Source organism: Emydura macquarii, unplaced genomic scaffold, assembly GCF_026122565.2.
Source record: "Emydura macquarii macquarii isolate MOO-44397 ecotype Brisbane River unplaced genomic scaffold, CSIRO-AGI_Emac_v2 contig_1876, whole genome shotgun sequence".
In the NCBI taxonomy this organism is placed as follows: domain Eukaryota; kingdom Metazoa; phylum Chordata; order Testudines; family Chelidae; genus Emydura; species Emydura macquarii.
This window is the reverse complement of record NW_027132013.1, coordinates 14,911,318-14,938,258: the sequence shown is the minus strand read 5'-3', so window position 1 is coordinate 14,938,258 and position 26,941 is coordinate 14,911,318. Positions and strand designations below refer to the sequence as shown.

General features: G+C 42.3%; 1 long non-coding RNA gene across 3 annotated transcripts in view; it reads right to left on the bottom strand.

The window, feature by feature from the left end:
- LOC137159656 (uncharacterized) overlaps window positions 1–26,941 on the bottom strand; it is a 133,892-nt gene that overhangs the window by 94,444 nt on the left and 12,507 nt on the right. For 2 of the 3 annotated variants that reach the window (XR_010921686.1, XR_010921687.1), the window contains exon 1: window positions 3,604–3,683. This is a non-coding gene — a long non-coding RNA (uncharacterized lncRNA). Of the gene's footprint in view, window positions 1–3,603; window positions 3,684–8,175; window positions 8,293–26,941 lie in introns of those variants that run through there. The other variant, XR_010921688.1, reaches the window with a different exon arrangement.

Here is a 26,941-nt window from a genome sequence, read left to right as displayed (position 1 = left end):
ATCATAATTAAATACTAATTTTTAATATTAGAATTTAAGCTCAAAATACATTACCTTTTTCTTGCTTTTCCATATTTGTTTTACACTTTGAACACACTGCTCCATTTTTCATTTTATTTATTCCACTGATAATTCTCTCCCTCACAATCCCCTCTTACTCGGTTTCCACAATCTCACCGAAGTGGAATGCAAAGTCAATAATATCCAGCCTGATGTTCATTCTTAATTTACACCCTTTGTTTATTTTAGGCAGGATATTAGATAATTCAGTCACTGCCCATAGAAAGATGCCATTTAATTAACAAGGATGGGGATAAAATTCCAGCTGTGACACAAGGCAAGGAAAGAAGATCCATGATGGTAAAAAGACTACCATAGAGCTGAGTAGCATTGGTCAGACATTACCACCACTACTAACTGGTCTACAAATGGTGAAATGCCCATAGTGGTCATATCAATAACAATATAGATAACTTACTTCAGTCAAGAAGGTGACATTATAAAATTAAAAATTTAAATATTTTGTTTTGTAAACAGGTTTAAGATTGGTCTTTATCTGAATCTGACTCTCAGATTTTTTAAAAAGTGAGCTCCCTGAGTACAAACATTTTCCACTCACTTCAAGCAGAAAAAACATTCTTTTTAACAAATTCTAATTTGGTATTTATCAAAACCAATAACTAATACACAAGTATATAATTTATAAACTAAAAAAATTTGATGATAGTGTAGGAGCATAACATAGGTATACTACATAAGCGATATCATCCCTTATGACTAGTAATAAAGATGCAGTTACCAGGTAACTCTCTTTTCTCCTATGCATAATTAAGTGTGCCTCATATTGACACTGATCTAATGTAAAGGCTAACACTTTTTTCTAAATGAACAAAATTGTCTGGATTCCAATGGTGAGTAGAATATATATTAATTCCTTGCAAATGAACTCTTGGACATTTTCAGCATCAGAAAACATTTCCTAAGGGTGAGAATTGTTGAATGTTACTTATGGAAACTGTAGGAGCCCAACTGCTTGAATTGTTTAAAACTGGATCAGACAAGACACTAAACTATATGTCTTAGGGAACAACTCTGAGTTGGTTGGGTGGAAGGATTAACTTTTACCAAAATATCTTTGCCATCACTAAACTTCTGTGAGCCATAATTCGGATAGTCTGAAATGCCTGAATGCTGGGCAGCAAGAAAAGGGGAACACTTTACTTCAAAATTGTTTTAAAGACCAAATAATTGAATGCCCCCTGACCAGCAGATTATGTCTGTCAGTAATACAGAAAGTCCTTTAATTCCACACATACAGTGTTCTAAGATCTTACTGCTCTGTTTACCCTTGTGTCCTTCGTTATGTCTTATAATGCAGTGATCTAGTGCCACAGGCCCTGTTTACACTGCTCAAGGGATTCCCTGTTCTATAGAAATACATGCACTGACTGGATCATGCAGGCTAATGTCAGGCAAATGATTTATTAGCAAAGGCAGGAGTTTAAATTATAAAACAACCAAACATGACAAGCTATTAGGAAATTATTCTTCCCAGACTGAACACATGACAAACAAAATCAGCCTTGTGTGTGCTTTTGTCTGTTCTCTTTATTATATCCCATGCTGAATATTATTAAACTGGGCAGATATCCTCAGAAAGCCCACTTATCATTTAAGCAAACACTGGCATTGCCAGCAAATCTCCTAGAGTGAAGCTTGATGCCTTTTCAGGAGGTTAAAGTCTGCCATCTAGTGACCATCATCTGCATCTTAATTATACAGAAGCAGAGACAGTTTGCAAAATTATCATGCAAGGATTTGGCACAGATTCTTCATAAGGAAAGGGTTATATATTGGTATGTGATGGTTCTGCTTCATAACCCTACATGCATAAGTGATCTATTGTTTCAGATTAGTTTCAAGTTTGAAAAATCTAGGGGAAAAGACATATACAACTACAAAAACCCAACTGTTTCACCTGGGGCTAATCATAGATCATAATCTGTGCTTTGAAAGAAAACCTCTGGAAGCTGACGTTTGCTAGTACATTTGAGAATATATTATTGTAATGCTGCTATGCTCAAAGCTTTGTCAGTATTTCCCATTGTGGTGTGGCATCTCAGGGTGCAGACTGGCCAGTGGGCAGACTAGTGTGGCCATAGGTTCAGCCCACCTTAAACAGCTGCAAACATGGTGGCTCAGAGCACAAGAATTGGATTTAACAGAATATGCAGAGCATTACCACTGGGAGAATCCTGTGTTTGGCAGACACTCCAGATCAATGGTAGAAAACAATTCTGTAGCTACTCAGATTGTAACGTGTGTAATTTTGTCTGAGAACGTTAGAAAATTTGCAGCAACTGCAGTAGGTGGTGGTTTTCTTCTGCTTCAAGTTACTAGTCAGAATGGGTATATACAAGTGATAAAAAAGGTTGAAAAAGATGTAAACAAAGCAAAAAGATGATAACAAAGCAAGCAAATAAGGTATAATAAATCAATGCCATCATTGCAGAGTCAACAGAATTTATCAAACAGAACATAATGGTATCCAGTGATTTTGTTGGAGGCTTTTTGTTAGGCCTTGCATTTTAAGGACCTGAATTTTGTCTTCCTGACATCATCAACCACAGAAGTAGTGATGCCCTGTCTTAAAGCTAAACAGCATGGGTCAAAAATCAGTCCAGAGCAAGAAGAATGGACCAGCCTGACACATTTTGCACTTTTGCCTCCTGAAGCTTAATTAAACTAAGATTTGCCAAATAACTGTGCAGTGTACTTATTTATAGCATTTCTAGTTAATTCTCATTCTGACTTTTAACAAGTTAGCATTTTTAAAATGTAATTCTTAAGATATGAATTTTGGTTAACTTTTTCTCCCCATTATCATCTTCATTTTATTTTGACAGTTGCTTCTGCACTTCTTGTGTTTGGGAGGGCTGAAAATGCCAAAATACCAGCAAGGTGGGGGAAGCTGCTCTGATGGTGTTTCTACTTAGTCTGGAAGCAGAAAATACCATAGATCTCATTCGTTTGGCCAGTGCAACAGTGTTCATTCTACCGAACGTTTTCCAGTAGCTGTGTCTAATTCACTTTTCAATGTCCTGTACAAGGAGGTTTCCAACACTTCCCTTGACAGTCTAATAATTTCACTGTCAGTAATTTTTTCCTGACATATAACTGAAATTCTCTTTTAATACCATACCATCCCCTTAAAAAACCCCGTTTCCTCATTCTTGTTTACACTAATCAAGTACCTATCGAAGGAGAGGAGGCAGAAAAGGTGTGGAGATGGAGAAAAAGAAAAAAGGGAGGAAATTATTAAAAGAGAAATAGTTAATATATCCATTTGGGCTAGTTTAGGTGGAAATAATGGGAAGATGGAAAGGTAGGAAAACTTAAAAAAATAAACTTGGAAGAAAGTACAAAAGGAACAGAAGGGGAGAAAGAGGAGCAATCTTTGGGTTAATTTTAAACTAGCTTCAGATTAAATCTCACAGTATTCATTTTTTAAACTGTATGAAAAGCAGAACATGATGCAGGAGGTGGGGGAGATGGCAGCTTCATGTTAAGCAGCGTTGTTCTTGCTCCCAGTGAGCATTTTACCTGATAAAAATTGGCCCAATTTTCTTCGTAAGCAACAAGATTTTCACTTGAACCTCTTTCTCCCCCTCTTGTGTTTTAACTGTGATTGTTTATCTGTCTGTTGTACCAGGCCACTCCACATAAGGGCAGGAAATAAAAAAAAGAAAAGAAAAAAGTTAATTCCCCCGTCCCCTGGAAGCTGCCTAGGGATTTAGGGGATGAATATGGGAAACGGACAGAACTTGAAACCCCTGTATGGGTGTCATCTAGTCCTTAGCTAACAGTCACAGTGTCCACATACTCACACAGCCATCCATCCTAAACAAAACACATGCCTGAGTTAAATGAAAAAAGTGTATGGAAAATAATCTGGCTACTTTCTTTCCATCTCACTCTTTTTTCCTTTGGATGTTGACTGAGGCCTTGGCTCCTCTTGTTGCGAGGTAAAAACATCAGTGAGGCTAATGGCATCAAATAGTCTGTATAGGGCCAGATTTAGGGGCAGGTGACGGGCCCTAGGGTGCCAGGCTTGGGGTGCTGTTTTTGTTGTTAGCAACAAAAGGGAAAATAGAATGTTTGAAGTAAAATGTTTCATGTACTCTGTATGTGGATTCATTTTTCACTAACCTCCCAGAATGTTCTGGACCTTTGTAGAATCTCATGGAACTTTCTAGGCTTTCTGAGAACTGCATTTTTCTCGAACCTCCTAGAATGTTATCAGCCATGCCCGCATCGGTATATAAGGGGTGGGGCATTGCCAGTCAGTCAGTGAGCTATAAGAACAAAGTGAAGTAAAGTAAAAGCCCAGCAACGATGTTGTGAACCTTGTTTTATTGTGTAATTGTGAAAGTGTACTTGTGTTTTTAAGACTTAAAACAGTATAAGTAGCGAATAATACAGGATGCCAGAGATATCTATCAAAATGCCATTGGCCAGTCTTTGGATCTCTCTGCTGCTGTGCTTCAGTTTGTGAAGGCAAAGGTGAAAAAAGCAACCTTCCGAACTAAAGGACTAGGGTATACACGTTCTAAGGCTGTCACATACTGTTACACTATTTAATACTGTTCCACCCTATGTTGGTGCACAGTTCAATTTATTGGTGTTAGTACATTTCAGTTATTCTTCAAATTAAAAAGTTTCTATAAGCTTAGAGGAAGTGATTTTTTTATTTGCTTATAGATAGCATGAATAAAAACAGATTTACCAAACCTAGTGTACAAATCTATAGTCTTTTATGACAGGGATAAATCATGCATGCAAATGGTGCATCAGTGTTGTGAAATGGCCTATAAATGCAATGATAATAAGGTATTTAAAAGTTTAACAAATGGGGAGAGAGGGGAGAGCACTAAAGATGCTCCTCACCTGGGGCGCCATTTGGTCTAGGGCCGGCCCTGAGTCAGTCCTGTCTTTTACACCTCTCACAATAAGCATATGAAGGAACCACTCTGGCACAGCTGGATCCCAAATAACTGTATTTACTAAATACACCCACATGTAGGGCCGGCCTGTATACGTATTCTTGCTGTAACTGGTTTCTGGTAGTTTCTAAAGCATAAAACAGTGAGCTTGCACAGGCATCTCTGAAATTATTTAAAGAGAATACTACTTTATTTTTATATACTACAGAGACACTAAAAGAAAAACATGATATGCTGCTTTGGAGAGATTTCTCTGCTCAGTGTCTAACATGACAAAAAAAGTTGGGGGAATTCAGAGGAGAGCTTGTCCTGCTTTGAGCAGGGGATTGGACTAGATGACCTCCCGAGGTCCCTTTCAACCTTAATATTCTAGGATTCTATGAGAGATTCTGCTTCTATTATATACTGGAGGGTAAAACTGGTGGAACAGTGAGTGATTCAACACCTTTGGAAGAGACTACTGATAATTCTAAGAATGGAAGGAAAGTAAGTCATTAATAAACTTAGTTCTGACATCCAGCATTTCATTCATTGATCCCAAAGTGCTTTACAAAGAAGGGATCATCTGCATTTTACAGATTGGGGAAATTGAGGCATAAAAGGGTGATACCCCATGTTTACATAATAGGTCTTTCTATCTAGATTTTACATCTGGGAGGGCTTCAAATACCATGCTGATGGGAGCCAAACAATAGTAGTGGGATTTCTTCCTTCCTTGCCAGCATGTCTGTTGCCCCCCCACCTTTTAAAATTCTTTATTTTGCACTTTGGAGGGCACCTACCATTAAGTCTAGATATTGTAAAAGTGTGGGTTAGGGCAGGACTTCAGATTCCTAGGTCAGTGCCTTTTGACTACTGAATTGCTTTCAGTAGAGCCCTTAAGCAAAAATTTGCAGCAAAAATAGATGTCTATGGACCTCCTGTTGCAAATTTAGAATAAGAAATGGAAACTGTTGAGACTATTTAGCTTTCAGGCCAAACATATGGATGTGGGTGGCCTCAAGGGTTTATCTCTTGTGTTTATGATGTACTAATGCCATTCTGCAGGGCAAAACAGGATGTCTTTGTTTATAGGGCACTGTAAATGTACATAGCACAGTACAGTAGATAAATGGTGTCATGCTGTCTGGATAAGGGGGGCCCCTGAGGTGTATTCAGGAACTCCGATTACTCCTTTCTACACCAATCTTGCGTTGGGGGTGTCATGTGGGCTGGCTTGAGTGGGGGGGCATTTAGTATATTGGGTGACATCAGTATGGCAGAATCATAATAATCCATGTGGGATATGCCATGTCAGGTACTGTTAGGAAGGTTATAATGTGCTAAGTAAGATAATAATACTTATGTTCATGTGTAATATTTGAAATGGAAGTTATAGATGTATTTGAGATATCTGTGTTTCAAATTGTGCTGCCTGGGCAACACCCCAGATAGAATGGCCGCAGAACAATGGCCTGCATAATGGCCCATTAAGGCATTCCTAGGTGCAAGGGGCCCAGAGGGAGAAGCCAGTATCACCAGTGAGTCACCAGAACCTGCTTACGTGACTCTGGAGTCCATTGCAGGCAACCTGCCTGATGAAGCATCAGGACTGTCCCATGTGACTATAGACCCCAGGCACACCGGAGGAGTCACCAGGATTGGCCCATGTGACTATGGACTCCATTTTGGGTCTTGTGACCGCCCACAGGCCGCATGGCCGGAGGAGGGGATTTATAAGATCAAGCCAGAGAAACCATTTTCTCTTTGTTCCTGTCCAGTCTGCAGACATACACCTATCTCTGGACCAATTCATCTTGCAACTGAACCGAAGGACTCAGACCCATCCAGATATTGGATGTGAACCAGAGAGAACTACACAAGCCTGCAAATCCACATTTCTTCCAGAAACCTCAAGTATATGGACTTTTAATCATTTGTATATCTGTGATTTACTTTAAACTTTTAACATTTCTCTCATCGTTTATTTCTTCCTTTGTACAATGAACCTTTAGTTTAAGATACTAAAGGATTGGCTGGCAGCGTGATATTTTAGGTAAGGTCCAAACTTATATTGGTCTGGTGCTGTGGCTGGCCCTTTGGGGTCAGAGGGAACCTTTTTAGTAAAGAGCACCGAATTCTAATAACTAGTCTCTTTGCTGGACCTAGTGCCGATTTGGGAGCCTGGAGCTGAAATGCAGTAAAGGGGGCTGTGGGCATTTGTGGACTGGCTTCTTGATATCCAGTGTGGGATAATCAGAAGCAGTTTGTGGCTGGTTGGGAAGCCGGCTTCAGTGTCACCCACCAGCGTGGAGAGAATCTGCTCTCCTTTTGCAACCTGCCCTGACCTTGGCATTATCAAGTTGGCAACCCTGGGCATGGGTCGTATCACAAATGGTACAAAATAAGTTCTTCTGAAAACATCTTACAGTCCAATATATCTAGCTTGAAACTCCAGCTATTCCAAATTCAGCAGAGCACATCCTTCATATAGCATATCGCAGGATTAACTAATTTGCCACAACTTGCCCAACCCTAACAATATGATAATCCCTGCATTATGCAACAGAGGTCTTTCGTGTATTTAGAGAGGACTGGTGAGGGGAAGAAAACTTTTTTTTCCTTCCAGTCTCTGGATGAGAGGTCTGTAAAGTATGCGTTGTTGTAAGACCATTAGAGAGAGGCCTGGGTAATGAAATCCCCTTTGTGGAGTGAGGATAAGAGGGTGCTACATTTCAGTTTAAAACCATCTCAATTTAAAAAGGTGTCAATACACCAGACGGCATCAATTATAATGAAATAGGTCAAATTTCTTGTGGGAGCTTGGGTGCAGGGGCTTTGTCATGCTGTTCATTTAATTAAATATTTCCATTCCCCATTTCGTTAGCTACATGTATTTTGGCAAATGAAGCAAATCTCAGGGTTGAGGAGGCCCCCCAGTGAGAAAAACAGCCTGGGTCCAGGCCCCCCACTGTTCAAATATGGGGACTTAACAAGAAGGACATTAAGATTGTCTTAACTGTGGTGACACAAAGACAGAGGGAATGGGGGGAGGGGGTACAGTTTCACCTCAGTTGAAGTTAGAATAGCTCCATTAACTTTATATCAGTGGAGAATCTGGCCTGCAGTCTCTAGGACCACCAGGACCCAAACCATAATACTCTATATAAGGAAAAACAAGAAGCCGCCATACCTGGGGATTTGTGGGGTCAAAATAGGAGATCTTTTTCTTCTGGACTTCTCAGTTCCTGGATGGTGGAAATACTAGCAGAAGGGAAGCTCCTATTACTTTAGCCCCACAAATGGCTCCCTGGAGACATAATACAAATCCATAAATGTAAATACAAATGCCAAGATATTTGGAGTTTAGTTAATTTACCCAGATGCTGGAAATTAAGAATTTATTCAGGTTCCTCTGGATCTTATGTGTGTTGTGTTACTGCAGGACATGCTTAGTGTGATTGGGGCCTAAGGTAAGAACTGTATGTCCTCATAAATCTTTTCTATCCTCTTTAATCTCTGTGAATTCAACCAGGTGCCACGGGATGGTGGAGCACTGCCCTTGTTCTACCAAAAAGAGTGGCCAGATTTGCATGAGTTTCCTGGGCTTTACTGCCACCAACCCATTTCAGAAGAATTTAATTCTGTACTTTTTACCCAAGAAAGTATTGGTCTCTAAACCACCACATGGGAGCCTCCCGCTGACAACCAGTAGAAAACTTATTTTTTTAAACAGACAGGGAGTTATCTTCATCCTCACCTCCCCCATGCAGAGAGGGGTAAGGCAAAAGAACTGAATTGCTCTTTAATATACTCTCTGTAGCTCCAGTGTCACTTCAGATCTCTTTTCATTGAACATCCCTAAGAAGTTTTAGATTAAAGTGTTCCAAGTAAGTATTTTATTTCACTATAACGAGGTAGTTAATGTATATTAATTTGCCATCCACTGGACTCTTCAAAGAGCTCAGCATGGCTGTTAAGTACAGAAGGCATACCTCAAGCTGCTGTATAATTAACTCAGAAATTATAAAGGCAAATGCATGATTGCTCTTTTTATTAACACATTAAAAAGGAGATGTGTAATTGGCATTTTAACAAGTTGGCAGGAGCAAATTAGATATGAACATGATTATGAAATGACAATTATTGTTGGCAATTAATTGGCATCACCTTTCCGAAGGCCCATTCACTGGACTTTGAGAGTCTTATAGGATTCAATTGAAATGTAATTAATTAGTTTTTAAAATTTTGGAAATGTAAATTAGTCACAAAATATTTTATAGTTGCTCTTTATCTTCTGAACAATGCATTTGGGTGTTTTTATTAAGTAACAATTAATATCCTACATTGCTATAGCACCTTTCATTCTAAAAGATCCCAAAGAATTCCCTTCATAAACACTTGAATATTCAGCTGTTGCTGCACCGCCCATTGAAATGCAACCACATCTACGATAAAATAGGAAATCTGTTTAGGAGTGTACCACCACCCAGCAGTTTAGGGCAGGAACTGAAGGACAATTTAAACAACTGAAATGGCGGGGGGAGAAGAGAAAGATCTTTAGGTTAGCTGAAGCCAGTTATTACAATAGGAATTTTGGCCAAGAGGACACTGAAGGTAACATGCCTACTTTTGTCATTTTTAATTACCAGACAAAACCAGAGCTCAGTTTGATATGCAATTTCACACACTTCCGGAAGCTAGTGCATCCTAATACTACACTGGGGCATTAGTTCAGTGATAAAAATACCACTTCTTGAAGCACTCTTGCTCTTGTGGCTCCAAGTACTGACCAGTCTAGACCCCCGTGTCCAAAACTTTTTATCAAGACAATCCACCAACTGCAGTCATTTTTTTTGGCATCTTGCCATTAGGTATGTGCACTCTTCACCCCAGCACCACAACCCTACTCCTGGCCCAGTGCAGAGTAGAGGTTCCAGGGGTGGAGGGAGAGACTGCTCCACATTCACCTCACAGCGGTGACTCCTGTCCTGTAAGGCTAGGCCCAGCTCCATGTTATGGCAGTTGCAACCAGGATCACAGCACCACTCAGGTTGGCTCAACCACCCATCTGCCGTGACAGAGGGTGGCTGGGCCCAACCTGAGTGGTGCTGTAATCCAGTGCTCCACATTGCACTGCCTGGACTGGGGAGCTGGGCCCAGCTCAGCAGGACAGAAACTGCTGCTGTGGGGTGAGTTAGGGATGGGCTTGCTCGCCAACTCATCCCCCAGGGCCTCTTTCCCCCAACAGGCCAGGATAAATGTATGTTTGCTTAGGACACCATGGCCCATCAAGAGCCTTCCTGCAGTCTACTGGTGGTTCAGGACCCACCACTTGATAAACACTGGTCTAGACCATGGTTATGTGGTCAGCGTAGCAACCTGCATGGATCTGGGGTCCTCATGTTGTTCCCCAGCATGTGGTACATGAAAAGGTGAGATCTGATATAATCACAGCCCAAGCTGGTAGTCAGATTGTGGTGCTGGGCAGCAGGGCATTTATGTGATGGGCTGATCCCTAAAATGGCCTGAGAATTTCATGTAATCACTGATTCCAGTAATATAGCTCATGATAAAATCGTGAGAGCTGGTAATACTGAAGGGACAAGTGTACATGAAGGGGCAGGTGCATGTAGATATGTACAGTGAGTGGAGACTGCAGATGATTAGACAAAAAGGTAGAAACTAAAAATGTACATTGGAACAAAAGAAATAGTTGGGAAATCAATGGGAGTCAGGTGCCCAAGTACCTCTGAGGATCTGGGCCACACATTTTAAGTTAATCTACCAGTAGATGCTCCATAAACCAGTATTTATATTTTCATTAAATGTTTAATTTGGTGTGAATCTTATGACTCTAAATAGGACAATCTGATATTGCCAGGGCTGGCTGTGCACATCAGTTCAGCCCTGCAAGGCGGCATGGCTGCAAAAAGTTTGTTAGCATAGACCCTAGTAACGTAAGTCTTTCACGAAGCCTAACTGTAAACTTCTCTCTTCTGTGCTGCAGAAGTATTTCTTTGGGATTTCACTTTTCCTGTTTCCTCCCATAGAACTAGAAAGACCCTCACCCAATAGCGTTAGCCTTGGAGGGATAACTTGGCACACTCCAAGGGGCTCACTTATATTCTCACTGGCAAGAAAAAGATATCCAATTGACAGTGGCTTTTCAGGGGGTAAATGAAAAATCATCCCTTTTCCAAAGAAGGACAATAGAGGCCGTTGGGGGAAAAGGGAATAAGAGTAAGATGAGGCTGCCTCAGGAATTGGATGGAAGGGAACAGAGATTAATGGCCCCAAGCAGTGAACGGATGCCTTTTTTGATCAAAAGTCCTTAATCCCTGACTGCCATTGAAAGCCATACAGTATCAGGATGTCCCAGATGCACCTCCTGCCTCACAGAATGTATGTTCAATAGATAACGGTCTGACACACCTGCTGGGCTAACTAGTTAATCGTCAACTCCTTTATAACATGCAATTAACCCCATGTTCATCAATCTGAAATGAGTGAATTCAGGAAAAGTCTCTAGAAATGCCTGTTGGATTTGGACAGCACAGCAAATCCTACTTCCTTCCGCTTCTCAGTTTAATCACTTAAATTTGTCAATCTTCCTTATGTTACATAAAAGAGGATGCTGCTGCCCATCTGATCTGCTGTTTGATTGCTTCAGTTTGCCACCCTTTTTCTAATATTTTCCACCTCACCACAGGCAGAATACCATGAAAACCCTTCATAACAGTTTATCCTTCAGCTGTTTAATTTTTCCCCAGCCAGTTTCTTGCTCCTGTCTTATTAGTTTTTTATTTTTTGTTCTGAAGGACAAAAGGTCAGGTCCCTGTTTTTTATTTCTAACACTAGTTAATGGTCTGGTGGACAAGGATAGAATAGTAACATTAATTTCTTTAAGCACACTAATATTCCTGCATGTAAACCTTTTAAAGATAGATGTAATATTGTAAATACAAATCCATTACAAAAGGGGGGAAAGTATTTAAAAATGAAAAAAAATAAATCAGGAGTTTCATAGTTAGGATTCCACAAACAGCTTTAACTCTAACATGTGCCTATCCACAAACCATCCCTTTACTCCTAACAGAACTGGTTGAAACATTTAAAAATTTGAAATTTCAGTGAGAATCTTTCAATCAGCTCTACCTAACAACTCTACTGCAATATTATGTCTGCATTTACCAGAGGGACCACAAACCCTCTTCATACGTACTTTAATTACATATCTACAAACTATATTCCACTCATCTCATATGGGTCAATAATCCAAACACACACTCCTCTAATTTTCCTGGCCATAGATTGAGATTATCTCCCTTCTACTCCATAAATATCCCAAAAAAACATGTCTAGATATTCCCTTCCACTTTCAGTTGGACAGTCCAATTGCTCATTCACTCTCCAAAGTATGTTGTAACCCTGATCCCCCAAAATATCTCTGAAACAAACAGGATAGATATACAGACTAACACAGCTACCCCTCTGGAACTTTTCAAACAGGATCCTGACTCCTTGTGATGCCTTCCCTTGATAATATCACAGGCCCCAGCAGGATTCTGATTTCCCATTTCACATGCTCTGTGGGCTCTTTTGTCAGGAAAGCCTCACTGTGCATTGTAACATATTAACCTGCTGCATAACCAAGGCTGGGCAGAAGGACTGTTGATGACTGCTGGACACCCACAACTTTTTCAAAACAGGCAAGTATTAAGGTTCAACTTCTCATCCTGCCACTAAGCATAAGGAACGTCTCCTGTTGGAACCCATCTAAACTTTAAGCTTTACATTTAGTTGGATCAAGAATTGGACTGCTGAATGGGCCAGTTTTGATTCAGACTGGTTAAATCCATTGCCAAATATGGCTGCACAAATTTTCCCATCAGCCCTGGGAGTTTTTCCATAGAGAAATGCCAACCAACCAATCCCAGTAAAACACCATTTGTCATTAAGATGTGCTCTACAGGTCCAAGATATTCTAAAGGTGATGGGCAGAGGTTGTTGTTACAAGTCTCCAGAATACACTGCTGAAATCTTTTGGGCTGAGTTTTTGACAGACAGCTGGAATTGACAGACAGCTGGAACAGATTGCTTGGGAAAGCAGTTGGGGGTAAAGACAGCTAGCATACTGGAGGCTGGATTTGGGCTTTTAGTTCAGAAGGCAAGCTCTTGGCAAGGAGGAGTGGAGGACTTTGGGAGTACATAAATTCTGCAAGGTGATTTTCACCTCAGAAAATAATTGAGAGGAAAGTCTGTAAATTAGGTACAATTATTTTGAGTGGCCCAAACCATCTCAGGCACTTCACAAAACAAATGAAGATATGATCCTCCTGTAAGAAGGAGCAGGTTGCACACCTTTGTAAATATAGAAGTCCTGTGGGAGGGTTTATTCATAACAACTTGGTATTTGGTAACTTTAGCCTATGTCAGATTAATCATAGATAGTATTTGTTTCCTGGACATATTACTTCAATTCTTTTGAAATGTTTATTAGTATACGTAAATAAATTAATTAATCTTTTGCTTTGAAACCCAGTTAGAATGTTACATATTGTTAAAGGATATCAAAGAGGATAAATAATGTAGCATGTTTAGAGAGCAGACTCTTTTACACTAAAACGTAAGAGGAATCTATGAGTTCCACTGTTCTAAAAAGCCACAAACACATTGTATAGGGGCAGTGGTAATACAAGAATCTGAAAAAGAAATCTTCCTTATTATGAAAGGATTCAGCAGTGGTAGAGACATCTGTGTTAACTAAAGACAGGCATTTCATTCCCTCAGTATGCCACCATCTCTTAGAGCTGTACAGACAAGCTGATGCACACCATGGCAAACTGAAATGCAAGTACCATGGGAGAATGTATTCATCTATAATGATACTTACTGATCTTCTTCTGGCAATAGACAAAAATCAAGTGTTCATGTTGATTTTTTTGTTCTTTCAGCAACCTTTGATACCATTGTCCACAAAGTGCTGATTGTTTATCACTCCCAGCATCCACATCTGATCAATTATGATTAACTGGCTCCCATCTCTTTCCTCTAAGAGTGCCCAGCAAATTATACAGGGCAATTGTTCATCTACTCTGAGCTCTTACATGTGGGGTTACCAGAAGGGGTAATTCTGTTAACCAAAACATAGAATGGGGAAAGTGGGGGTGACTGTTAGAGGACACAGTTTGAGATTGTTTGAGCTATGGTATCAGCAGTAGAACTGGCCATAGGATCATATTTAGGGGCAGGTGATCTAGGCGACTGCCTGAGATTCCGGACTTGGGGGATGCCGGGCTCAGGGGGCTGTTTTTGTTGTTGGCAACAAAATGGAAAATAGAATGTTTGAAGTAAAGTGTTTCAGTTATTCCATATGAGGATTCATTTTTCTACTAACCTCCTGGATCCTAGTGTGCAAATTTATCACCTTATATGACAAGGATAAACTATGCATGTAAATTGCACATAAAAGTCATTACATTGGCTACAAATGAAATAAAAAATAAGGTATTCAAAAGTTTAGCAAAAGGAGGGAGGGGGTACTTAAGACTCTCCTCATCTGGGACATCATTTGGTCTATGTCTGGCCTCAGAAATTAAAAAAGTTAGGTAACACTGATATGGTGTTTCTGAAATGAATGTGTTTCACCACTGCTATTCAGTGCTGGGCTGTGACATGAACAAAAATTATGTAAATATCAGTTAGCTACCAAGGCTTCCCTCTGCAGCTTCTACTTACCATGTGGACTACGCCCAAGGCTGTTGACCTAGGGCTTCCAGACTCCTAGACCAGCTGACTCTCTGGGCAGCTGGCACCTAGGCTTCTGGTGCTGAGGCTGAAACCTGAAAGCCCTACAGGTCCCTGGACTTGGAGAATTCTATGGTGCAGACTGCCCCAAGTCACTGACCCTGGAAGCCCAGAGTCCCCAGCTTCAGGGCAGCCACATGGTGCGGTTCTCCCAGAGTTGCAGACCCTGGAAGCCCTATGGGTCCCTAGGTCAATTCACATGGCAAGGCTGTTCTGGAATTACACACTCTGGAAGCTTAGGCTCCCCAGCAGCTTGCCAAGCCAGATGGCAGGAATTCATCAGAACCCTGCCTGTGGTTCCCTGGAAGCTACTTGAACCTGACACTTTTCTACAAAATGTTGGGTCTCACGAATCTATATTGTTTGACAAAATAGGGTTGCATGTCACTATATCACTGGACTCATATGATTTAATAATTTGGCTCTGATTGCCTATCAGAGATTTGGGACTGGGTGAGAGCTAGTTGACAATCTTGATCCAGATTAGTTGCAAGTGAGGCTAGTAGGTTGGAGAAGAAAACAAGCAGAGGAAATGATGGAATTAGTTTTATCCCCTGCTACTAGTTTTGTCCTCTTTTTGCTATCAAGTTTCATAATCTAGGGATTATTGGATCATTATGAGAACGGCACTAAAAAGCATGTTTCTTTTCATGTGCACTTGGGTAGAAGTTCTTACTATTTGTAGCAAGACCCATAGCTTTTATCACTTCCAGATTGGATTGCTGGAATGATCTCTACATGCTCCTTCTGCGCAGCTTACTGTTTTTCTGCTTACTCAGAAAAAACTTCCCAAAGGAAGCATATTTCAGCTGTTTTCCAGGATTTGCACTGGCTTCCTCCTATCACTTGATAAGTGACTCACCTTTTTTCTTACCTGTTTAAATACTTGTGAACCTCTTGCCTAGTGTGCCCTAACCTAAATCCATTCCTGCTCCCTCTCCTAATAGTTACCTCTACAAGCACCACGGATCCTTGCAGTTATCTAGTGCTTTCTGTAACAAATCCTCTGATCCTCCATCCCTCACCCTCCCACCTCTAGTTTCCCCCTGCTGCCATTACAAATGCCCAGTCTACAATTACCGAATACTTGGTAAAACCTTGTCAAACCAGTTCCACCTCAGCAGCTGTTAAAGCCACCTCCTACCTTTGATCTCTCCCCCAGCTGCTAAACTTTGGTACCCACCCTTGACAAAACACTCTTGCTCAGTGGTTCCTAAACTTTATTAATTCATGTACTACTTCTTTTTAAACTCCCCCCGGCCCACCGACATTTGAAGTACCACATGTAAACGTCTTATTTTTATGCACATTTTAGGCCTTAGGTTTAACTTTAGTATTTCTGTACTCTTACACATTTATTTTACTATGGAATCCTAAAATGTTTGATTCTAATACCATTTGTAAATATCTCAGGTTTTTAAATTGTGTTTTTTGATTCACTGTAAAATAGCCATTATTAGTAGTCTTTTGTATTACTCAAATCACAAGAGAAATAGTTATAAATGAGGTCTTGATATATTTTGGTATGCCACCGAACTGTATCAATGGCTTGACTTGTTAATTTGTCAAATTTAAATTAAAAATTCTTATCCAGTTTATTACTGAAAATGAACCAAGTTCACAACTTACCTTTTTATCAAAAAAAAAAAAAAAACACACCCAAAAAACACCCAAAAAACCAAAACAAAACAACAACAAAACCCAAAAAACAACCAACCCACACATTTTGACTAGCTCTTGGAGAAAAACTAAAAGTGTGACATTAGTGAGAAGGATATGCTTGCTTCAGAGAACATAGTTGCTTTATGACAGGTGAGATATTGGTGAGCTTCAGCCAAATGTCCGGTTCAACACTGAGGTTCATGCTATGCTTGTTTTTAATGCTGATGAGAGCAAAAGCAAAAAAAAACCCCTCCAAATAACGAACTAAATAAAACCAAAAAAAACCCACCCTAGTCTTGCAGAGATACGTAGTATTTAAGGACATAAAAAATGTCAAAGCTCTGTCCGATATCAGGCTAAGCTTTTCTCTCCTTCTCAACCAAAAATTGCTGAGCTGCATTTTGTTGAATTTGAGCTCAAGTCCACCATCCCATAATAGGCCAATCAGCTTTTCTTTTCACTTTACAGAGAAGCTATCTTCTATTGAAAATGGGTTCCTGATCCAACTAGTTTAACATTGTCGGGAAAATATTTTTTAAGCTTGGTGACCAAATTTAGGCAGTGTTCTTTTATGTCAACAATGAGGTCAGGATGAATTTTCAATGGAGAATTTTTCCAAAGTTGGGAGTGATTAGCAATTTCCCTTCTCTCTTCTTTGTGCTATACACTGCAATTTGTTTATCATTTCCCTTGTTTTGTCATGAACGTTAAGGAGGACATAGTTTTTAGTCCCTTTAAACTGCATTCAGTTCCTTGAGATGCAAAAAAACAAAGTCAGCTAAATAGGCTTTTCTTGACAGCCATAACTCATCCACAAAATCAATCATTACACACATTCAAAGCTAATACAAACACCTTCGCATGCAAATGGCAGAGGCTATAGCCCTGCCCGCTGAGTCAGCCACATCCGAGGATGCCTGGAGCGCTGCTCTAGCTACTGTGGTACCCTTCTCCATGATAGTGTTAAAGTCTGCAGCCCAGTCCTGGGGTAGGGCCTTAGCGAACCATCTGAGGGAGTCCCAGAGGTTGAAATTATACCTGCCAAGGAGAGCCTGCTGGTTGGCAATCCTAAATTGCAGGTTGTCATTCAATAAATTTTTCTCCCAAACAAGTCCAGCTTATCATCTTTGTTCTTGGGAGCTGACCCTGGCTGACCCTGCCTATCCCACTGGTTTGCAGCATCAACCCCCAGGGTCCCAAGGGTGGGATGAGTAAACAAATACTCAAATCCCTTGGCCAGGACGTAACACTTCTTCTCAGCCATCTTTGATATCGGGGTGACTGAGGAAGGGGTTTGCCACAGGGCCATCACAATTTTAAGGACTCCTTTGTGGACTGGGAGGACCACTTGAGCTGGGGCAGCCGCTGCTAGCACACTAAAGAGGCTATCTGCGGCCTCTTTTAGTTCCTCCACCTCCAGCCCCAAGTTAGAGGCAACCCTCTTGAGCAGCTCCTGGTGCGCCCTGAAGTCATCCAGGGGCACAGAATGGTTCTGGGAGACTGCCTTGTCAGATGAGGAGAATTGCAGGGGTGCAGCCTGCGGGTGTGCCCCCTCCTGGCGAAATGTGGTACACGCTGACATTCCTTCATGCAGGTCTGACTCCTCAACCAAGGAGTGATGCCGATGGGCCTTCTCTGGTTCCGGAGGCACAGACTGCATCCCCGAAGATTTGATTGATTGGGGCCCCGGTCCCACCTGGAGACCCCATGGGACCCAATAAGGCCATTGAGGTGGCCACTGTCCTTGGGGCCAGCCGGGGGTTAACTATGCCGGGGGCTCTAGCACCTTATGGGAACGTTGGCTCACCCAATGGACTACCCTTCCAGACGACCCTGAAGCAGCATCGGATTCCGAGGCCCTGGTCCTGTAGTACTGTGTCTGGGCAGGGGAGCAGTGTTCCGGGTCACGGGCTCTCCACCTTACCGGAGAATGCCCCCTCAATGCCTCCAACCTGGAGGACGACAAGGAATGCCTGCATCACTGCATATGGTACCGACAAGCAGGGTTGTGCTCCAAGGAGCTAGAAGTTCCGGTGCATCGCCTCGGCACCGACAATTTCCAGAGCTGCTTGTCTTGCAGCTCTGTAGTGGCCTTCAGTGACCGAGTTCAGCGCCATCTCAAACTCCTCGGTACTGAGCCAGACTCCGACGACCAGGTTCTGCACTGCCTCGGTGCAGGCAAACTCAGTGGTGCTGGGACCTCCTCTAATGACCGGGTTCTACGCCGCTTCAGTGCTGGGGAGTGGGAACGGGAGCTGTCTGAGCGTTGCTGGGTGGACCTCAACCTCCTAGATTGAGCTGTCTCTGGTGCTGGGGATCGACATTGGCATTAGGAGAGAGACTCCACATTCCATGTCGGAGCAAGCTGGCTCGACGCTGCTGACCAGAAGCGACTGCTAGAGGAGTGGCTATGCTACACCCTAGGTGACAGTCTTGTGGGAGATCCCCCCCTTCCCATACTGGGGATCTCCTCCACCATTCAGGGGGACCCAATGCAGGTTTCCCCTGTGGCACCAGCCCCTTCTCCCTCAGCAGAGGATGGAGGCAGTGGAGGCAAGGCCAATAAGGCTCTTACTGCCTGAAAAGCCTCTGGCATTGATGGCGTTAGCAGAGATAGAGGTGCTTTCCCACGCCCAGGAGTCAGGGGAGGTTTCCTAACCAGAGATGTAGGCACCAGAGAAAGGGTCTCTACAGGCCGAGCTCGGTGCATCTCGGTACTTGACTCCACCCATACCGCTGACATGGGGAAGTGTCCGTGTTCCGCACACTGCTGCTTCTTCTTTGCCGGGGAAGCAGCGTGGTGCTGAGTCATAGACTGTGCCGACGGCACTGATGATGTGCTCTGTACCGATGCCACACTCAGTACTAAGACGGAGCGGGTCGGCTCAGAGGCCAGGCAGAGCGCTGCCTCCATCAGCAGGGCTTTCAACCAGATTTCTCTGTCTTTTTGAGTCCTCGATTTGAAAGCCTTGCAGATTTTACATTTATCCTTTCGGTGGGCTTCCCCCAAGCACTTAAGGCAGCTGTTGTGGGAGGGGGTGGAGGGGATGTCGCTGAGCGGGAAGGCTTTCCTGTAGGAGGTACACAGCTTGAAGCCCGGTGACCGGGGCATCTCCCAGCCACACAAAGTCCCAGCCGGGACTACCTTATCTCTAACTACACTATTAAACAACCACTTAATTACCTATAAAACTAAAAACAGAACAACATGTCCAAACAAGGGGAATAGTACTTGCAATTGCAAACACGGCTAGTTCCAGCAACCATCACGGGTGAAAAGAAGGAACTGAGGGGGCGTAGAGCCGGCAGCGCCTCATATACCGCAGTATGTGCGTGGGGCTCCAGGGGGTGCCGGAGCCGGCCCTATGGGGCCTGCTAAGGGGAAAAAAGTTACAGGTAACCGTGCACACACTTATAGTGGAATGGACATGAGCAAGCACTCGAAGAAGAACTGTTCAATTCTCATTTCTGATTCAGATCTTATATGCAAAAAGAAACTGGAAAAAAACTGTAATGTCAGTATTTTAGTCTATGCATTGAACTTCATTTTACACATTTTATGAGCTTTTTCTTTACTTGTGACACCATGTCTTGAATTCTTCTTGACACACTTAACTAAAGAAACATCAAGTTGTTCTGAAGCTTTATCCTTAAGAATCTATGACAGAATCTCTTGCCACAGATAACACAGAAGTCTCAGTAACTGTATGAGAGGTTTTCCAGTTTGAGCAATCCTCAAGCTTACATGATATGATGCTTCTAGGGCCTTCACATAAATGCCAGTGAGATATGTTGTTTTTTGGATGTCTTACCGTTCACTTATCTTCCTCCTTTAAAAAAAAGGAGGTCTATTTAAAAGGCTGTGCTTTGTATTAAGGTGATATTGGAGTAGGAAAGGCTTCACTGAATGACTGGATAATGGTCCATAGAAAACAGAGCACTGAGGTACTGGTCATGGTTTTCATCCTTCAAAGTAAATCCAACTGATAAGTAGCTGGGGTCATATCATCGAACAAGCTTGCACTTATTACTTGTAGCAGGAAGCCACCCAGCAATGCCTAAAATCTCTTTGTTTTTTCACTAGGTCTTGATTTATACTCCTGCCTATTTTCCTCAAGAGGCCTTGGTTGAGTTTGTTTTTCTTTTGAAGCTACTGCTAGTTAGCCACTTATCTGTAGGTGAATATCACAATTATGTTCACAAATACCAAAACAACTTCCAAAAGTGTGTGCAAACTGAAACAAGTAATACCAAACCATTCAGATGAGTGGATTGAAGGGGGATGATTTCTGAATACACACAAATTCCTTTGGTTGAGCCAAGGAACATGCATGCCTGGCTAAAGGTGGCCTGACTGATGGAGATCTGTATGGAGGAAGTTAGAAGAGAAGGAATGTTGACTGGGGAAGCATGGGTGGCAGAGTGAAATGTCATGGGGCAAGAGGCTCTGGCTAGAATGCTGGTATGCTCTGTAGCATGTATACTGACTGGTGGCTACCTGGGGATCAGGCAGCTTCAGGAGGCCTCTTGCTCCTCACCAGCTTCAGCCCTCTCCCAACCAGGGTCTCTGGATACTTATAAATGTTAGGCAAACTGGACAGGGGATCTTTCCTCACTTCTAGGAAGAGATTCTGATTGCAGCTAGATATTGTTCTGCTGCCAAAGGACCAGCCAATTCTAGTTAGTCCTGCAGCCAGGCTTTTATCCACCAGATCCAACTGACCATCTCGCCCACCAACTTCCCTCCTTTCTCTGCAGGGAATTCCCCGTGTGACCCCCGCCTCCCAGCACTGCAGGAGCCAGGGTGTAGCTTCTGTGGGGTAGGGAGAGTAGGAGGTGCTTCTGCTCTGCAGCAACTTCCTTGGTTTGGTGGGGGAGGGACTTGGATCTTGGGGTTCCCTGAGGCTGCAGATTTTTCAGCCACTCTGATCCAGTCCTGTATGCATGGATCTTTTTGGAATGAGAAGCAGCTCTGGTTGAGTGATATGGAACTTTGTGATTCCTTCAGTGTTCAAGCTTTGCAGCCTGGCCCAGGCTGAAGGCTAGGCCTAGCAGAGAGCCAACCAGCTGTGCACCAGATGAGAGTACAGTGTCCATATACATAGCCACAGTGCTCAACACACCACTACTACATAAAACTACTGCCACCATGACTGATGAGTATTATTCATCATTATAGCTGACAGTCACCAGAAAAGTGCATCTAGCTTCTTAGACATTTTCTGGTGCACTGCAGTGCACGTGAAAGCAATACAGCAGTGCAAAAACAATCCAGGAAGTTTTTGGAAAGTGTTAGGGGATAACTTCCTGGTGCAAGTGCTCGAGGAACTGACTGGGGCTGTGCTCTTCTTGACTTGCTTCTCGAAAAACAGGGAAAAACTGGTAGTGGAAGAAGAATTGTGTGGCAACCTGGGCAGCAGTGACCATGAGATGGTCAAGTTCAGGATCCTAACAAAAAAGAAACGAGATCAGTAGAATATGGACTCTGGACTTCAGAAAAGCAGACTTTAATTCCCTCAGTGAACTGATGGGCAGGATCCCCTGGGAGGCTAATATGAGGGGGATAAGGAATCCAAGAAAGCTGGCTGTATTTTAAAGACACCTTATTGAGGGTACAGGAACAAACCACCTCCATGTGCAGAAAGAATAGTAAATAAGGCCAGTGACCAGCTTGGCTTAACAGAGAAATCTTCATTGAGCTTAAACACTAAAAGGAAGCTTACAAGAAGTGGAAGCTTGGGCAGATCACCAGGGAAGAGTATAAAAATATTGCTTGATCATGCAAGGGTGAAATCAGGGAGGCCAAAGCACAACTGGAGTTGCAGGTAGCAAGAGATGTGAAGGATAACAACAAGGGTTTCTAGAAGATATGGTAGATTCAAGATGGTATGATAGCAACAAGAAGGTAGTCAGGGAAAGTTTGGGTCCCTTACTGAATTATGGGAGGCAACCTAGTGACAGATGATATGGAAAAGGCTGAAATACTCAATGCTTTTTTTGCCTCGACCTTCACAGACAAGATCAGCTCCCAGACTACTGCACTGGATAGCACAGCATGGGGTGCAGGTGCACAGCACTCAGTTGGGAAAGAACAGCTTAAGGACAATTTAGAAAAGCTGGACATGCACAAGTCCATGGGGCTATATGCAATGAATCAGAGTGCTGAGGGAGTTGGCTGATGTGATTGCAGAGCCATTGGCCATTATCTTTCAAAACTCCTGGCAAGCGGGGAGGCCCTGGACAATTGGAAAAAGGCAAATATAATACCCATCTTTAAATAAGGGAAGGAGGAGGATCTGGGAACTACAGAGCAGTCAGCCTCACTTCAGTTCCTGGAAAAATCATGGAGTAGGTCCTCAAGAAATTCATTTTGAGGCACTTGGAAGAGAGGAAGGCAATCAGGAATAGTCAGCATGGATTCATCAAGGGCAAGTCATGCTTGACCAACCTGATTGCCTTCAATGATGAGATGACTGGCTCTGTGGATGTAGGGAAAGCAGTGGATATGATATACCTTGACTTTAGCAAAGCTAAGATATGGTCTTCCACAGTATTTGTGCCAGCAAGTTAAAATAGCATGGGTTGGAAAAATGGACTATAAAATAGATAGAAAGCTGGCTAGATTGTAATGACCAATGGTTCGGAGTCTAGCTGGCAGCCAGAATCAAGCGGAGTGCCCGGAGGTTGGGCCCAGGGCCAGTTATGTTCAACATCTTCACTAATGATCTTAATGATGGGATGGACTGAACCTTCAGCAAGTTTGCAGATGATATTAAGCTGGAGGGAAAGGTAGATACGCTGGAGGGTAGGGATAGGATTCAGAGTGACCTAGGCAAATTGGAGGATTGGTCCATAAGAAATCTGATGAGGTTCAACAAGGACAAATGCAGAGTCCTGCACTTAGGATGGAAGAATCCCAGGCACTACTACAGGCTGGGGACCGACTGGCTAAGCAATAGTTCTGCAGAAAAGGACCTCAGTGTTACAGTGGACAAGAAACGGGATATGAGTCAACAGTGTGCCCTTACTGGCAAGAAGGCTCATGGCATATTGGACTGCATTAGTAGGAACACTGCTCGCAGATTGAGTTAGGTGTTTATTCCCCTCTATTAGGCACTGGTGAGGCCACATCTGGAGTACTGTCTCCAGTTATGGGCCACACACTACAGAAAGGATGTGGACAAATTGGAGAGAGTCCAGCAGAGGGCAAACATGATTAGGAGGCTGGGGCACATGACTTATGAGGGGAGGCTGAGGGAACTGGGTTTATTTAGTCTGCAGAAGAGAATAATGAGGGGGATTTGATAGCAAGTTGCAATGGGAGAAGTCTAGGTTGGATAACAGGAAAAAAACTTTTTCACTAGGAGGGTGGTGAAGCACTGGAATGGGTTACCTAGGGAGGTGGTGGAATCTCCATCCCTAGAGGATTTTAAGGTGCAGCTTGACAAAGCCCTGGCTGGGATGATTTAGTTGGAGGTTGGTCCTGCTATGAGCAGGGGGTTGGACTAGATGACCTCCTGAGGTCCCTTCCAATCCTAATCTTCTATGATTCTATAACTGTTCATTTGAAACTGAATTTTTTTTGGCATACCACTTCCAACAAGCTCACATACCACCAGTGGCATATGTACCACAATTTGGGAACACTTGCTCTAGCTATGAAAGTCACCTACAACCATCCTGATCAAGAATCTGCTACCCCCATGACCTAACACTTCTATGTAGCGCTGACTAAAGCTGGGCTAAAAACCTTGAAGAAATGGTCTCTTCTCATTTCTAGTATGTCCTACTTCTGATTTTTTTTCTCCTACTGAAGCCCAGACAAAAATAGTGTTCAACAAAAGTGGAGATGAAAAGCTTCTGTGTTGCGTAGAACAATTGATGACAGCCAGGATGTAACATGCTCTCAACGTTTAAAGTATTTGCACTACAGTTAATTACTTACTGTGCTATTCACTTCGCATGAAACTCTTGTCTCAGTAATTGGACACATCACTGGGTGAGTTGAAGTTGTAATTTCCTGCTGCTGTTCACTATATTTGCTATTTGTAGTCTGTTAAGATCAGTCTATGACTCATTTGGATCCAGATTGTTTTCTTCTATTCAGAGAATTTCCTCCATTCAGAGAATTTCCTCCTTTTGTCCCTTCTCAGCATGGATGTCTGATTTTTCAACCTGTATTTTTATTTTGAACACTTTACTCTCAGGCTGCAGCTTCATTACCTTTCAAAATGACTATGAGCTGGGTTCAGAGAGATTTTGATGGTTTAACAATTCTGGGTACTAGCCTGCTGTTGATGTGTTTGTAACTCACAATACTGTTAATAATGAAAGTGAGTTCACATTTCTAGACCACCTTTCATCTTCAAGAATTCAGAGCACCAAAGAAATTTTGGACCAGATCTGCTGGGCAGATCAGCATAGATCTGTTGAATTCAATGGAGCCACACCAATTTACATCAGAAGAGGACCTAGTTCTATATGCTGTAGACAGGAATAATTTCACCTACCATAATAATGCAACCACCCCGGAGCAAAATGCAGAATCTGTTTAACAACATTACGGAACAAGTTAGGACACAAAGTGAAGAGGAAGCACATATGTAATTAAGGAGAAATATAGAGAAGCATGACGACTGTCTGGCGCATATGAAATGAAGTGATAGTCTCAGAGGAATTTTGGGAGAAGGCACCGTAGGGGAAAGATGCTTAGCTGCTGCCTGCGCTTGACCTTCTCTATGGTTAGAGGACTTCATTCTTCAAGGTTGACAAGCTAAGCAATAAAGTTTCTTCAGAAATAAAAAAGCTGTCTAGTTCAGTTTTATTCTTCCTGGATTAAATCAGGTAGTGCCATATTTTATGCAGGATTTAATCCCAAACTTCTTATTCTTTAAGTCGTCCTTCTTGGATGGCAGGCTAGTACCGCAAGTTTTCTTCTGGGCCAAAAAAATTGTTAAGCTATTCAAGAGATAAAGTGTACTGCAGCAGAAATATAATCAGGCTTCCAGCCAAATGGATTAGTAGACTTGAAATGCTTATGCCACATATGCATAATTATTCCTCAGTTCCTGTTAGCAGTAAATGGAATGGTTGTTACGGAGTTTTTTTTGTTTGGAAGAGATTAGCAGTGAATATTTGTATTCTAGAAAAAGCAAAACAGTGAAAGGGCTTTGCGGTTTCAGGATCCTTTTATCTGTCTACAGCTAGAACGGCATCTGTACCCCCTTCAAGAGGGCTGTCTTCTGGCCCCTTGTTCCATGATTTTGCAAAATCAGCCTAATTTTGGGTTAAGTGAGGCTTCCACTTGGTGCGTAATTCCTTACCTAGACACTTGTTAAGCAGGGACAGCCCACTGTGTCAGATTAGAAACAGAAAACATCTAAATATTAAGGCCTACCAATGCCCCTTTCCCCTAGAAACTTAGCATGTGTGATAAACCCATATGATCCTAACAGATGATCTCTGGTCAAAGCTCCAGAGGAAGAAGAAAACAATCAGTTCCCTGGCAGTATAACCTGAAAGCCGAATTGCTTTTTGCATCCATATGTGCTAAACAACTTAGCTTTGCACCAAATCCTATTTATGCCATAGATACACATACTGGTTTTATTATAGAAGCCAAATTCTTTTCACCTATATTTTTTTTGGTTAAAATTAAACTAGTGTCCTACGATGAAAGTGATTAAGGAACACAATTTGTGGTCAGCCTTGCATGGGTGAACAAGAGAGACCATAAGGAACCTTCCCCACAAGCCCGGACTCAGCTTATGCACTTGCAGTCCTTATACTCTGAGTGCTAGGACTGCTGAAAACGTATTTTCCATGTCCCTCTTCCCCCAGCCAATACTATCCACTTTGGAGGACTTTACTGGCAGATGAAAGGCCCTTTTTCCCTCCCCACCCCCACACAACTGAGGGTTTCTGAGTGTCTGGTGTTACCGCAGTGCCCCACAAGCGGGCTTCCTGCCACCACAGGCCATGTGCTGATTTATTGACATAATCAAAAGTCTAGATAAAAGAATTTTTTCCATGTCATTCTCCCATTAATCTTCACTTGTCCCAGGTACCTCAAGTATGGTTTATTATTTAGAGAGCATACAGTGAAGGATAATTTTAATTCGTTCTGAGTCTGTGATTCTGAGCACTGTTGTAAGCTACTGTTGATATAAACATCTAATGCTTCTTCCTTAAAGAAAATGGTCTTCAAGTTTGTGTAGGGTATAAACCCCCAGAGACGGGAATTGCTGAGGTTGTCCCAAAGAAGAACAGTAAGGAGCAGTGAGATGAAAGTGATCAAATGAAAATTTAGGAATTTTCTAACTAGTAGGTCTGCTACCCTATGGAATAATCTTTGAAAGAGGAATTGTGGAAGCCCCTTCACTTGCGTCATTGGACTGCATAAAATAAATGCAGCACACAGGCCTTCATTAGGCTTCAGTGCAGTGACATGACTGATTCCATCGATATTTTCCATCATTAACATCTAC